The 15,678-nt window shown below is 43.0% G+C and overlaps 1 protein-coding gene across 1 annotated transcript in view; it reads right to left on the minus strand.

Annotated features, from left to right (window-relative positions):
• Positions 1-9,474: 9,474 nt before the first annotated feature.
• LYRM7 (LYR motif containing 7) overlaps positions 9,475-15,678 on the minus strand; it is a 37,974-nt gene continuing 31,770 nt past the window's right edge. The window contains exon 6 of the mRNA XM_062599926.1: positions 9,475-9,741. The gene's annotated coding sequence lies outside the window, so the exon portion shown is untranslated. The remainder of the gene's footprint in view (positions 9,742-15,678) is intronic.

Here is a 15,678-nt window from a genome sequence, read left to right on the forward strand (position 1 = left end):
TTTTCCTTTTTTTTTTCCTGATAGAAAGGTAAGCCCACAAACAATAGTATTTTTACACTAAGTATGCATGCAAAAAATTCTTTTGGCTTGCAAGAACCAGCTCCAATAATTGGTTTTCTAATGCTTTTCTATAAGTTCGTTTCATTGTATGCCTGTACGTGGCCTGTGGCCTTGCAAAGTCACAGTTAGTGACCACAGTTAGTACCACCTAGTGTCTCTGTTTCCTCTGTTGCCTCTGGCTGTCTCCTCTATTTAAGTTGCATGCAGCTGTTCCATGTTTGCACATCGCCTGGCATTAAGCAACTGCCAATTTATTTGGCTTCTCTACTTGCTATTGTGATGCAAATAATAAATAATGCTATGCTATTATTTTTACTATTATTGCAGAAGCTCTAGGGAGCTTCTTTGTTTTCCTGTTTATGAAAATACTGGTTTCTTGGTTTTACCAGAGATCAGGGGCTATTCCATTAGGCATTGTAAAAAGCAGATTTTGCAGCAATATGCCACTATGAAACCAGATGGGATGCTCAAAGAACAGGAGGAAAAAAAACTTTGGAATCCTCTTTGACATTTTATTTTCTCTACGTTACTGTTAATGTTCTTAGGTGGCTTATTAATGGCATGGAGAGTTTTACAATCTTATCTCATTAATAGTGCTGGCTATGAAAAAGTATTTTCTTAGGAAGCTTCTTTTATTCATCCTGGAAAAGATCCTCTGAAATCAACAGGAACTTTGGGTAAGGGACTTACTGGTCTCTGAACCATTTACAATCATCCTCACCAACATCCTGCCCACATTTTGAAAGCTGACAATGCTCTCTTGTTTTTATTCTTTAATCTTCTCCTTTTTGAGTCCTTGATCACTTTCATTGAAGATTTGTACTCTCTCCTCTTCTTTTTGAATGGGGCCATACTAGTCCTGTTCTAAACTGCAGACCAGGTGGACTCACATTCTTGCTGGTATTAACCTGCCTGTCCCTCTAGCAGAGCTGGCTCAGTGTAACTGAGCGTGGTAACCACATGGCAACTCTTATTCCAGAAATGATATAAATCACCATGGGTTCCCCCCTCCTTTAAACTGTTCAAACTTTTTCTCTCTTTCTCTCTTTCTCTCTTTCTTTTTTTCATTCTTTTCTTTCCCCCCAAAGAAATATGAAAAATAAATTAACATTCCTAATGTTTTCAGAATAATTCTATTTCTGGCTTTGAAAAATACAACAGGATGCTATATCTAGCATTGGGGGCGGGAGGTTATTCTTGTAAGGGGAATTCTATCCTCTCCATCGAACATTCTTTGGGTTCCCAAACACAGGGAAATACCCCAATCTGATGCTGACCCAAGACCTAAAATGACATACATGGAAGACATGTCATTGCCTTCAGTGAGACCAGTTTTTAATCTTGCAGGTTTAGCTTCATAACCCAGTGTTTTGAGTGACTGGGCCTTTTTTTCTTTATACTAGAAAGCTTCATATTAAATTTCACCTTATAAATTGCAGTGTACCTTTTCCATTACTTTTTTTTTTAAAAAATCTACACTGTTTACTGTAGCTAGTTTAACTAGGTATTTAATTTTTGAGCCTGCAAACAGAAGCTATTCAGCTGATGGATAGGTAGTACTAAAAGCCTGCCTGCAACAGTATTTGGCTGTGCAGTCAGCCATTCCATTACGATGCCTCCTTCATTTATGTAACTGGCAGTGAGTTGGATCAACTCGTATATTGTTGGTATTTTTGATTTTCTGCCAATCTGCTAGACTAATTTGGAATAACTTTCAGTCCCAAGCCACCAGAGATTGACGACATTTGTTTTGAATGGGGCATTCATATTCATGAGAAAAAAGCAATCGCCCTCAGCACATGAACAGTGGCTGAGTGCCCTGAAGCTTCTGCTCTTTGAACTTGCAACTGGAGCCTCAGACCGTATTATCATTAAGTACTGATGTTTATTTCGTGTCCATAGCACTGGTCAGAAGAGGTGGGGCTAACAAAAGAGCTAGATGACAGGATAGGGAAAACATGCCAAGCTTTTCCTAGAATCAGAAATCCACTACTGCTAATAGTGTTGTATATGCACTAGAGCAGTTGTAGGAGGGTTTCAGAAGACCTTCAGGCCAAGACAGAGGCAAGGTATATGTGAATGTATGTTGCCTCAAAAATTAAATTTAAGTGTCATCCAATCCACATAAAACGTATATGTGCAGTTACACAGCTTTTTATCACTAGACCCTCAGTCTCACTGATTTGTTCTTGCAGAAAGTGTGATTTTGCATGTTCAGCTGCACCACTGAACACAGAGTTTGCCGCAACGTGGTATAGTCACCTGCATAGGGCTGGACCCAAACACCTACCTGTTGTTCCAAATGCAACAAGCTCACTGATGTAGCAATTAACACTGACAATATCGTGCACATGAATGGCCTGAGTGAATGCGCTGTCTAGTACCAGAAAATTATTCACAGGCGTTGAGGAAATAAAGTGAAATGTTTATGGCCATAATCTCAGCGAATAACCAATAGCTCTAGCCATATGTGACAGGCAATGCTGTATGTATCATCACAGGTAGATATCAAGCTTATGGCCCATAATATCTGGTAGGAGAATATTTATCCAAAATGGAAATGGATGGTAACATCCATTCTCTCATGTAGTCCCAGATTTGCAAAGGGAAGTGAGATCTCAGTCTGTGCCGAAATGAGGACAGAACAACACATGCAAATTAAACTATGATTAAGAATAACGTAAGAGTTCCATGACTGCTGGAACTAACAAATTTCACTTTCTTAGAGTTTCTGTCCTGAGATTGCTTCCCTAATGTCTAGTAAAAAGTCAGATGACCAAAGTTTTCTTGCAGCAGAAACAGTCACAATGTCCCTACTGTGTGATTTCTCTGCAGTCTAACGAAGGAAAATGACATTCTCTGGCTTTTCAGCTTCTCATCTTTTGGTCCACCTATTTTAATGAAACTTGCAGAAGCCTGCAAATCTGGGCTTTCTGCCTTTCTTATGACAAACACACAGACCTACAACGGGTGCACAACTTCAAGTATGGTAAGAGAAACCTTGTTTCCTTAGAAAAAAAAGAAATGAGCACAAAACTGAAAAGAAAGCAAATAAAATAACAGGAAAATAGCTTCAGAGAACTCTTCAGAATTTCACATTTATGTATTTGGGAGAATGAGATCATAGTCTTGAAAACAGAACTATCCAATTACCCAACTGACATGATGGAAATCATACCTGCCATAGGCAGGTAATAACGATTTTTTTCAGCTTTATGCCTTTAGCAATGTATGGTGACATTAAGTTCTACCAGCTAATTGCACTGTAGATCCAAATATTCTTGAAAGACTGTTTCCTCTAGGTCTTGAGTGACTGCCTTTTCTTCCTCATGGGACAAAAGTGAGCATGGAGCGTTTAATCAACCGTTTTCCTTCTCTTCAATATTCCATATTTAAACTTCAAGGAAACTTTCCTCAGATGTCATTGCTGAGCAACAACTTTGACGTCTAACATATCACATCACTGGGATATCTAACTGAATTAAATACAATCATGCTATATCCAAAGACAAATGTTCTGGAATAAGGGGCCTTAATACCTTGGAAGGCCTATTGCAAACAAATGGGTCACTCATATGAGTTAATTGGTAAGTTGCAAATAAAAAGATTGTCAAATATGGCTTTTTGAGGTGTGCCAGAAGTGAGTTTTGCAGGTATGGGCCCTCCGTGGGAGTAGCTTGCTGTTCCTTCAGTGTTTTACCTGGGAGGCAGCAGCAAGGGCAGCCCAATAGGCTGGAGCTGGTGTAGCTGAGACCTTCAAATCTTTCTTCTTACTGCAATGATGTTTGCATCAGTCCTGCTTTCTACTGAGACGAGAACTCGGATGATCGATATGTTATTATTACCACTAGTGCTTTGAATGGCCCTGAAAATAGTTTTGACTGAGGTTTATTGCTCTGTGTTGTATTTCACTTATTCCAGGAATGTCTCCTTTTCATGTGAGGTAGCCACAGCAGCACAGTAGGTGGTTGCAGTATGGAGAGGAATCTTTCCTTACAGTCCTTCAGTGAAATCTGAAAACACTTTTACCCAAGTCTTACCTACACAATGTTATGAAAATGTTTAAAGAAAAAATATTTGAGGTGAAAGTAATAAAACACCCACACTGAGTTATACAAGCAAGTTTCTCTGAAAAATTGCAGGAATGCACACCTGATTTCCCCTCATAAATAGAGGCATTTAGCTGCTGCTAATTGGCAGACCCATGTCCTGGAATTTTAGTAGAGCTCAGTGGATCTGGAGTAATTGCAAAGAGAAATTATACAACACATGATAAAATTGGGTAGACACAAGCTTGAAAAACAGTCTAAGCTTTAAATGGATACTAAATGTAATTCAGTTTCCAAAATAAGAGCCAGATCTTGGAACTGCTCCAGATGTGAAACTTACATTGAAATTCACAGCAACTTCAGTAATGTCTCATCTCAAAAAGCAGCAGGTCTTTTCTTGCACCTGAGGAGATTTCAGCTGTTCATTCCAGAACAATTCACTCTTTAAACAAGGCATCCTAGTATAGACCCTATTAATAAGCAAAGCAAATACACTAGCAGTCCCTGATCAAGAGTTTGATAGGCTAACTCTTGCTAAGTAATACAGCTTGTCTGTTCTAACATTCCAAAAATCAGACAGAATCACAGAATTGGTAAGGTTGGAAGGGACCTCTGGAGATTATCTAGTCCAATCTCCCTGCTCAGAAGGGTCACCTAGAGCATGTCAGACAGGGTTGCATCCAGGTGGGCCTTGAATATCTCCAGAGAAGGTGGGCAGCCTGTTCCAGGGGTCCGTCACTCTCACAGGGAAGAAATTCCCCCTCACGTTCAGGCGGAACTGCCTGTGCTTCAATTTCTGCCCATTGCCTCTTGTCCTGTCGCACGGGACAACTGAAAAGAGTTTGTCCCCGTCCCCTTGACGACCTCCCTTCAGGTACTTACACACATTGATAAGATCCCCCCTCAGTCCGCTCTTCCCCAGGCTGAAGAGGCCCAGCTCTCGCAGCCGTTCCTCACAGGGCAGGTGCTCCAGCCCTCTGATCATCTTCGTAGCCCTGCGCTGGACTCTCTCCACTAGCTCCATGTCTCTCTTGGACTGGGGAGTCCAGAACTGCACACAGTCCTCCAGATGAGGCCTCCCCAGGGCTGAGTAGAGGGGCAGGATCACCTCCCTCGACCTGCCGGCAGCAGTCTTCCTAATGCATCCCAGGAGACCATTGGCCTTCCTGGCCACAAGGGCACATTGCTGGCTCATGGTCAACTTGTCATCCACCAGCACTCCCAGGTCCTTCTCTGCAGAACTTCTCTCCAGCAGGTCAGCCCCCAGCCTTTACTGGTGCCTAGGGTTATTCCTCCCTAGGTGCAGGACTCTGCACTTGCCCTTGTTGAACCTCATGAGGTTCCTCTCTGCCCAGCCCTCCAGCCTGTCCAGGTCTCTCTGAAGGGCAGCACAGCCCTCAGGTGTGTCAGCCACTCCTCCCAGCTTGGGATCATCAGCCACCTTGCTGAGGAGGCACTCTGTCCCCTCATCCAGGTCATTGATGAAGAAGTTGAACAGCATGGGACCCAGTACTGAGCCCTGGGGGACACCACTAGCCACAGGCCTCCAACTGGACTCCATGATACTGATGACGACCCCCTGAGCTCTGCCTTTCCGCCAGTTCTCAATCCACCTCTCTGTCCACTCATCTAACCCACACTTCCGGAGCTTCTCTAGGAGGATGTTATGGGAGACAGTGTCCAAAGCCTTGCTGAAGTCAAGGTACACAACGTCCACTGCTCTCCCCTCATCTCCCCAGCCAGTCATTCCATCAGAGAAGGCTATCAGATTGGTTAAGCAGGATTTCCCCTTGGGGAATCCATGCTGGCTTCTCCTGATCACCTTCTTTTCCTCCATATTCTTGGAGATGACATCCAGAAGGAGCAGTTCCATCACCTTTCCAGGGATGGAGGTGAGGCTGACTGGCCTATAGTTGCCTGGGTCCTCCTCCTTGTCCTTCTTGAAGACTGGAGTGACATTGGCTTTCTTCCAGTCCTCAGGCACCTCTCCAGTTCACCATGACCTTTCAAAGATGATGGAGCATCTGCCAGCTCCCTCAGGACCCATAGATACATCCCATCCAGGCCCATAGATTTGTGGATGTCTAGCCTGCCCAGAAGGTCTCTAGTCCTATCCTCCTCAACCAAAGGAAAGTCTTCCCTTCTCCAGACTTTCTCCCTTGCCTCCAGGCTCTGGGATTCCTGAGGGCTGCCCTTAGCAGTGAAGACTAAAGGAAAGAAGGCACTCGGTAATTCTGCCTTCTCTGTAGCCTTTGTCACCAGGGCCCCTGTCCCATTCAGTAGCAGGCCCACATTTTCCCTAGTCCTTCTCTTGCTGCTGATGTATCTGAAGAAGCCCTTCCCATTGTCCTTAACATCCCTTGCAGGACTCAATTCCAACAGGGCCTTAGCCTTCCTCGCTGCATCTCTACATAGTCTGACTGCACTCCTATAATCCTCCCAAGCAGCCTGTCCCCTCTTCCACATTTTGTGTACTTTGTTCTTCTGTCTGAATTTGGCCAAGAGCTCCTCGCTCAACCGTGCAGGTCTCCTGCCCCTTTTGCTGCACTTCTTACTCATAGGGACACACTGCTCTTGAGCTTGGAGGTAGTGATGTTTGAATACTAGCCAGCTCTCTTGGACCCCCCCTTCCTTCTAGGGACTTAACCCATGAAATTCCTCCAAGTAGGTCTCTGAAGAGCCCAAAGTCTGCTCTCCTGAAGTCCAAGGTTGCAATCCTGCTTGTTGCCTTACTTCTTTCCTGCAGGATCCTGATCTCCACCATCTCATGGTCACTGCAGCCAAGGCTGCCCCCAACCTTCACCTCTCCAACCAGTCCTTTGTTGGTTAGGACAAGGTTCAGCAGGACACCCTTCCTTGTAGGCTCCTCCACCACCCGTGACAAGAAGCTATCACCGATGCATTGCAGGAGCCTCCTGGACTGTTTGTGCCTAGCTATGTTGTCCTTCCAGCAGATACCAGGGTGTTTGAAGTCCCCCATGAGAACCAGGGCCTGCAGTTGTGAGGCTACTTCCAGCTGTCTGTAGAAGGCCTCATCAACTTCCTCTTCCTGGTCAGGTGGCCTGTAGTAGACACCCACAACAGTGTCCCCCATGCTAGCCTGCCCTTTGATCTTTACCCATAAGCTCTTGACTGCCTCCTCCTCCTCCCTGCCTAGGCAGAGCTCGATGCAGTCCAGTTGCTCTCTCACGTAAAGAGCAGCTCCACCACCTCGCCTCCCTGGCCTGTCTTTCCTAAAAAGCACATAGCCGTCCATGACAGTGTTCCAGTCATGCGACCTATCCCACCAGGTCTCTGTGATTGCAACGAGATCATGGCTCTGTGACCGCACACAGATCTCTGGTTCCTCCTGTTTGTTCCCCATGCTGCGTGCATTGGTGCACAGGCTTTTCAAAGATGCAGGTTTCCCAGGAAGGGTGTATGGGGGGGGCGGTCCCCCATAGCCATGTCCCAAACGCACTTCCCCAGCTGCTCGCACCCGTTGGAGGCCCCTCAACCCGAGTTGTGTTTTATTGACTACCCTCTCTCTATGACTCTCCCCTTTCCCTTTCCTACCTAGTTTAAAGCCCTCTTTACTAGGCTGGCCAATCTGTTGGCAAAGGCAAATGTGCCCCACTTGGTGAGGTGAATCCCATCTCTCCCCACCAGTTGCTGATCTTCAAACCATGTTCCATGGTCTTAGAAACCAAAACCCTGTTGCCAACACCAGCAGCGTAGCCAGTTGTTGATTTGGAAAATCTTCCTACTCCTCCTCCCATGCCTCTCCGTAATCGGCAGGACCAATGAGAAGACCACCTGGGCTCCCAGACCCTTGACCACCATGCCCAAAGCCCTGAATTCTTGCTTGCTTGTTTCCAGCTTGCTCTTGCTATCATTAGCACCCACATGAAAGAGCAGCAGAGGGCAGTAGTCTGATGAGCGGACAAGCCTTGGCAGCCTTTCAGTCACATCTCGTATCCTCGCCCCCCCCCCAGGCAGCAAACCTCTCTAGAGGAGGGGTGGGTCGGCAGATAGGTGCCTCCATCCCCTGCAGCATGAAGTCACCCACTACAACCACTCGTCGCCTCTTCCACGTGGTCACGCAAGGCACAGGGTCTGACAGCCCAGTTGCTTCCCTTGAGGTCAGGTCTGGATTCTCCTCATCCTGGAGTGCCCTAAACCTGTTCTTGAACTGTAACTCCAAGTCTACAGCAGGATTCGGGGCCTTTCTTCTTTTTGTCTGAGAAGCAACTAGCTCCCAGCCGTCTTCTGCAGTGCTGTGCTGTACTATTTTGCTCTGCACAGAGTCCTTCCGCAACTCTCCTGCTGCAGGGGATTGGGACTCCGGGAGCAGTACGGTCTCCAAGAACACCCTGTCTATCTCCTACTCACTTTCTTGGATGCTTTGCAGTCTAATGACTTCCTCTCACAACTCCTTACCTTGACGACACAAATCGTCAACAACAGCACACCTCTTGCAGGATGGTGGACCATCAGTCCGGGCCTTCTGGAGAGGCTCCAAGCAGTCCCTGCAGCCTGAGACCTGTACGGCAGCATCTGCTGTAAAAGGGTCTGAATGGGTTGAAGCTTCTGACACAGCTGATGCGGCAATTCCAACAGCTACAAGCAAATGTGCTTTGCAGGGATTATAACCATGTCTGTGAGAATGGGCACTGTTAGGACTGGAAAAAAAGAAAGATGTCCTCTTGCACCTAATTGAGCTCCTCCCACAGAACTGCTGCACAAACTGCTGCATCTGTTCACTGCCTCTGTTAGCTGCGCTCTCATAAAAAAAGAAAAAAATCCATACAAAATGTTGGTGAATCCTTTTCCATTACTAAAAATCCCTTACAGTGTGACTGATTACAGTATGCATATATCAAAAAACTTACAGTGAAGAAGTGGAGAATGGTAGCAGGAACAACTGTATAACATGTTCCACCCGTTTATATATTTCGGAAAGCATTCCAAGGATTTCTATGGTGAATACCTCATAGAAATGGTAAAACATCTTTTCCTCAAGCATTCTACAGCTGAGCTGCAAATGGCAATGATGTATAAATAGGACTGTGCCCTGGAAGATGTAAGGATATATAATTTTGAGAAGTCAGTATGTACTTTAGTATTTCATGTCCACCATGTGACTGTTTCCTCTTTGGTCTCTGTATTTTTAGCCTTGTTGGTCCAAATACACATTTGGAAACAGGTTAACCACCACTTGTTTCATTGGGATCAGAAACAGATTATGGCATGACAAAACCAGAACCGCCTAACACTACCTAGTTGTTAATGCACTGTGGTGCTCTATCCAGGGAGCTAGGAATTTAAAACAGGGAATAACATCAGTCTATCATACCAAAAACCTTTCCAGAAGCCACTACTAGAGTTTATAGTTTGTTATTGTAAGATGTTTTATTTATAAGATATTTATGGTAGAAAACTGGGTGTAATATATGGGCATACTGGAACTTAAATAAAAAAACATACTAACTCATTTGGGTTATAGAACAGATTTTGATTTGGTCTTTCAGGTTTTCTCCCTAGCCCAATTTAGATTTGGAATAAACCAAGAGGTTTGCTGGGAAGTGAAACTCTTTATACATCTTACATTTGCCTTCCTCAAGAATGCAGGATGTGTTTATGATGACATAATCTGAAAAAAAAAAGAAATAAATAATAATGTAAGGATGTATCCCAGAGGCCTACTTCTGTTCCCACTGAAATCAATTAAAAAATTCCCACTGACTTCAGTGGAAGCTAAATCAAGCCCCAAGTGCTATGTTAGTTTTAGAGGAACTGTAATAGGGAAATAGGTGTCTGCCTTGGGCAAAAAGAGAATGAGGAACTTTTGGAGAATCAAATTAGAGCCATGAAGCTCAAATTCCGTTTATTATGCTCAATCTAGCGTGGGAATAGAACAATTAAATATTCTCTGGTCTTCCTTTACAGTTTCTTCCTACTATTGCCCTCAAATGAAACTTCGAAAGAACATACAAAAAATAACAAAACCCTCACCTTGAAGCTGTAAAAATCCTCTCTCTCTCCCCAGATCTCACTCTTTATCTAGCAGTTGTGTTGCACAAGCAAACTAGTTTCCAGGAACATGCAAGACTACTTCTGGTATAAGAAAATTTCTTAGCTTTGTTGAGGATTTCATGTGTAGTCATCAGCATCAGCTCCACATGTTTCTTCCTACATTATTGATAGAGTGGCACAGAGGTAACCAGGATTAGCAGCCAATGGGAGGAGGAACTTGCAAAGTGCTCCAGGTCCTCTCCTCCAGGTGTTGGTGGGACCAGAGTATGGAACATGCACGCTTGCCCCATGGTGAACACAGAGCCTATTTGTCCCATGCTGATGTTCTAGAAAATCTCACAATTGTCAAATTTCTTTTCAAAATTTATAACAAACGATCTGTATGTTCCTGAATAAGATAACACTTTTTCTGTCCTTTTGGACTTCACCTATATGATGAATGACCACTGTATATACAGATTTTGCACACATCATAAACTGAATCTATAGAAGCAGGAAATGGATGTGTATTCATTTCCTGGGATGGTCAGCTGCTTTGAAAATAGGGAGCAGGAGCAGGCTGAATATTTAATGGAAGATCAGAATATTAAATATATTTATTCTTAGTTTTGTTTACTTTTTGCTTTGGGCCAGCATCTCTAAGCCCCATTACGTCATATTTTACCAAAACAAGAAAGCTCTTACATATGTAGAAATAGATAGTACCTTGAGGAGCACACAGTTAAAATAGAAGCAAGATAGAACAACCAAAAGTAAGAAATGATCAGGAGGGAGGAGGTGAGGACTTGGATGGCTTTGGTACTACTCTAATGGTTCTAGGCCACCCACTGAAACACATTTTTCCCTATTGTTTTTTAATAAAGTGATCTGTTTTAATTCAGTTTGACATCAACAAAATGTCTGGGCTGGTACTCAGTCCATACAGTTCTATAATCAAAAGAAAAAAGATAAAAATAAAATTTGGCCAGAGTTGTATTTTCCAGCAGTTCCTTTTTCTCCATCTGTCTCTTCTGCTTGTAATCAATCTGCCTTTAAAGCACTGAGACAAATGGATTCAGGAATTTCCAATTAGTTCACACTTGCATTTGTCTTTAGAACCTCCCAGATGTGTACAGTGTGGACATGAGGTCCTCAGCACAGGGTGTTTTGCTCTGGTGCTCCACTGTCGTTGCACCAGGCTAGCTGCTCATGTAGAAATCATCCTTCTGAACTGCTTCAGACCTCTGATTTAGAGTTGGCACATCATGCTACATTGCATGTAGCAATCCACAGACAAAACCTGGCTGGAGTGTGTTAGGCTTTCTGTCTCTTCCAAAGGGCACTGAAATACCGTGCACTCTGTTACAATGCCTAAGTATGGATTACTTACATATACATAACTGTCAGCAAAGTTTGAAAGTGACTTCTAATCTGGCTCAGGATGCAGGACTGTTGGCTTCCCAGCCTATATTTGGGACATCTTACAGTCCTACCCTGCACATATAATATTTATTTTCTCTTTTGCTCATTTGAAAATGGTAACTGCTAGATCTGCAGTTTGCAATGCAGAAAAAAAATGCAGTATTTGTATATACTTGTTTAAGCTGCAGATAAGCCTGCTGTGATAGAGACCTTGAAATGTAGAAATACCCTAAAAGTTAACTTAGACCATCTGAATTCACTGATGTGCAACAAAAAATGAACAGCCGGGCATAGAACATTTCACTTTCATACTGTTTAAAAATTAGATAGCCTGTCACTCCTTTGCCATTCAAGAACTGTTTGGTTATTGTATGTATGTTCTCTACAGAGAAATAATAAATATTTACATCATGTTTGTGTGCATACATGCATGGTTGATAGAGAGAGAGAGAGACCCAGTCCCGTGAGGCTCTGGGAACCATAAACTCCTGTCCTAGAGTCAAAAACAGGGGAGTGCATTGCAGTCTGAGCCACTGGTGCATGCAGTAAGAGCAGAGTTACCAGTAACAGTGTCTAAATATAGACAAATCAGAAAATAACTTCTAAAAAACCCATCTGTAACGGGGCAAGCAATTCATTAAAAACATCCTCATTGTTTGCCTTTCTTCCCCTTTTGTATCAGGGGTTCTGCTGTAAATCATGTTGTTTTCTGGAGTCATCAAGACATCAAGACAAAAAGAGTGAAGCAACTTTAGAGAGATTACTGTCTTTATATGGCCACAAGATGCTAATACGGTAAGGCTGTTCATTCTGCAGACTGACTTTCTCTCATTTCATGCTTCTGTTACCCAAGAGAAAATAAATATTGCAAAAAATGCTGTGCATAGCTCTAGAATTTCTTCTCAGCCTGGCAGCAATAAGAAGTGCTGCAGAAAGCTGTGGTCTTAAGTTGCTCTTCTCTCCTATCCATCTTCCCATGTCTCTTTTCTCTGTCATCAGTCTTGGAGTGGGGTTTGCAGTTTTGACTAGTTATAGACCTTCTGAAACTCTGCAGAAGTGAGAGGAAGGGAGCTTACTGATGGAGACCAGGGAAAGTACCTGTGGACGAAGGGGAATCTTCCTCAGCGCACTGTTCCAGCCATGAAAAAAGCTCCTTGGCATGTGCTTTTGATTGGGCTGAACAGAATGAACGCCCATTCTTTGATGATGTGAAGGGCCTCTTTTACCACCAAAAGAGAATAAAACCCACATTTTCTAACTCACTTGAAACACAAATTGGGCTGGACCAGCAAAACACACCCCAAACATTCCCCTGTGATTCAAGCCCACAAACAAGCTCACGAGGATGGTATAGCGCACTGCTGATGTCCGCACCTCAGGGGAGCTCTTCAGAATTTAGCTTTGCTTTTTTCTTTTCCCTTGAAAATATCGTTAAAAATAACTCTAAAACATTATTAAAGCTTTAACCCTTCACCCACGTGTATCAAACTTCCTAACTCCATGAACTACCAGACCACAGGATCTGAGGAGCAGTTTTCTTTTTTTGCTGGGGGAATTTTTTGGGTGAAGCAGAACAAACCTTTCAGGCCATGTGGATATCTACACACTCTATGTCATTGTGCTCTACCATGTGCTGCTTTCCCTCACCTAATGCTTTTTCTGAAGCAAGTGCATGAAGCCCTGTTAGTCAAACACTGCCTACGGCTACTACACAACTTGATACTTGGCCTTAGGAGCTACCATCTCACTAAACATGTGACCTGTGGACATGTCCTAAAAATGGCATTCTGCCTCATTAATACAAAAGATGGCTTCTTCTTTTTCACCTCCTTGCATGGAGGCAACTCGGTGACCTTCAGTGAGATTGTTCATGATGTTTAGCACAGATTGGGCTTCTACCGGGCACAGAAAAGAAACTGTAAAATGCTGATACTGCTCTAATGTGTTTTACTTCTCTGATAGAAGAACTCAGCTGTACGGTTTTGAGTTTTATTATTATTAAAAACTTCAATGTTAGAAGTCAAGAGCAGTCAAAAGTAGAAGGAGAAGAGGAGGAGAGGAGACTCGGGACATCGCATATGTTTTAAGTCTTAAAATGTCTTGTCACTAGCCAGAAACTTTTATTATGCAAAGAAATACTTTTCCTGCCACATGTAATCTGAAATAGTTTAATGAAAGTCTAAGTTTAACACAGCTATTTTTATTTTCAGGAAGTCATAGTTTATACAGTTTAAAACATGAATGCATGAAAGACAGCCCTGGGGTAACTAAGCCCATATCTGGAAATGCAGCAGATCACTTACGCCAATTGCCGATTTAGCAGAGTCTGCTTGCAGAAGTCAGAACTAATAGTTCTGCACAAGCCCACAACTTACTCAACATTGTATTCCTCTTAGTGGTAAATACTCTCTTGTATTTTCTTCATGACTTTAGCCTCATTATCATAATTGACTATGTCTCATGGCTTTCTTATAATTGGAATGAATAATGAGGTCCTTGCAAAGAAAGCGTCAGCTAAATCAAGGTCATGAGGGCTAGGCTTCTTGCTTCCTCCTGCTCTATTCCTCCAAGACCTTACATAAACCACTTAACCTCTCTGCAACGGTTTCTCCATGTGTAAAATGAGAATGACAATACTTTCCTGGATTGCTGATAAACATTTTACAAAATAGCTTTATAACTCATGAAGGCAGAATGTCATGCAAGTACCAGGTGTTGGTGACTAGGTCTACTAGCAAGTAGGCATGGTATGAGGGATGGATGCAGCCCTCATCTGCTGCCCGTGCTGGGCCAGGGTTGCATTGCATGTTGATGCTAGGGGGGTCTAAAGTCACTTTATTACATATTTCAGTTTCTCAGTTTGTAGATGGGGAGATTATTTTAAAGATAATTTTTTAGTAGATGTTGTATACTAACCCAACAGGATAATTTAGAACCTTGAAAAGCAGATGTATAGAAGCAAAAATTTTGTCAGGGATTCAATCTATTAAAATTGTCTTAACACTTTGGCTTATTTTTGGTACATCTTCCAAATGAATGTAATTTCTAGGATATATGGAATTTTACTAGAGATTTGAATGAGACTGAAGATTTTTCTGGAGTTGTGAAACATACAGAGGGTTTGAGGAATGTTTATGATTAAAAGTGAAGAATGACAGTGAGAAGAGGTAGTTTCACGCTGTGAACCTCTGGCTTCCTTTACTCTTCCTTTCTTTCCCCTTTCCTTCCTATCCTCTTTCAAAAGAGCCATCCTGTACAGTCACGGTAGTTATTTCTGTTAAAACGCTACCACCCTTCTCAGCACTGACAAGGAGTGAGTTTCAGTTGTTTAAGTGATGGATTAGACCACTGTGCTATAAAACTAAGTGGGAAAAGCTGATTGAATAATGGATACTTTCAAATTTGGCCAATTTTTAGAATAAAAAATGAATGCTGATTTACATTAGGAGTGTTTTATAGAAAGAGTTTAGGAAAGGCAGATAGCTCCTGAGACATCTAGCAAGAAGCAGATATCCTCCTGCCTGAAAGGAATGGACAGACCTCGGGGCTTGTTTTTTCCTACGTTTCTCACTTACGTAGTCCCCTACTCAAAACTAATGATGGCTTTTATGAGCCCCATTCCTTAGCACACAGCTCATCTCAAGCATTATGGAGGAAGCCAAGGGTATCAGCTCAGGTCCACTGTTGAACCAGGCACCAAAAACGTACAAGGTACAACATTTAGGACTGCGACATCTTTGTCTCTCTATGGAGATGCCCCATGTGTTTTCTCTAGTGACAAGAGCTGGGAACGTGGAGCACGTCCACTGCACAAGCTATGACTTGTTTAGGTGCTTGTTGGTGGGGAAGGGAGGTAAGTAGGGAGGAGAAAAAGAATCACGTATCAGTCACCAGAATCATATATTTCATTTTTATTATCGATTCAAACATTTTTAATTAGAATTTATTACCACCAACTTCTATATTTGGAGGCTTCTGCTAGTTCCTTTAACAGGCTTATTTCGCTTCTCTGCCCACACACTTCCTTTGCATCAAGCATGCCTTCCTGCTAATATCGATTATGAGTCATTTCACTTCTGACAGCTATTCCAAGCACAGCTTTTACAAGGCTATGAAATCCCTTCTTTCCCAGGGTGTTTCAGGCATGAAGAAG

This window comes from Rhea pennata, chromosome Z (genome assembly GCF_028389875.1).
Source record: "Rhea pennata isolate bPtePen1 chromosome Z, bPtePen1.pri, whole genome shotgun sequence".
Taxonomy (NCBI): Eukaryota; Metazoa; Chordata; class Aves; order Rheiformes; family Rheidae; genus Rhea; species Rhea pennata.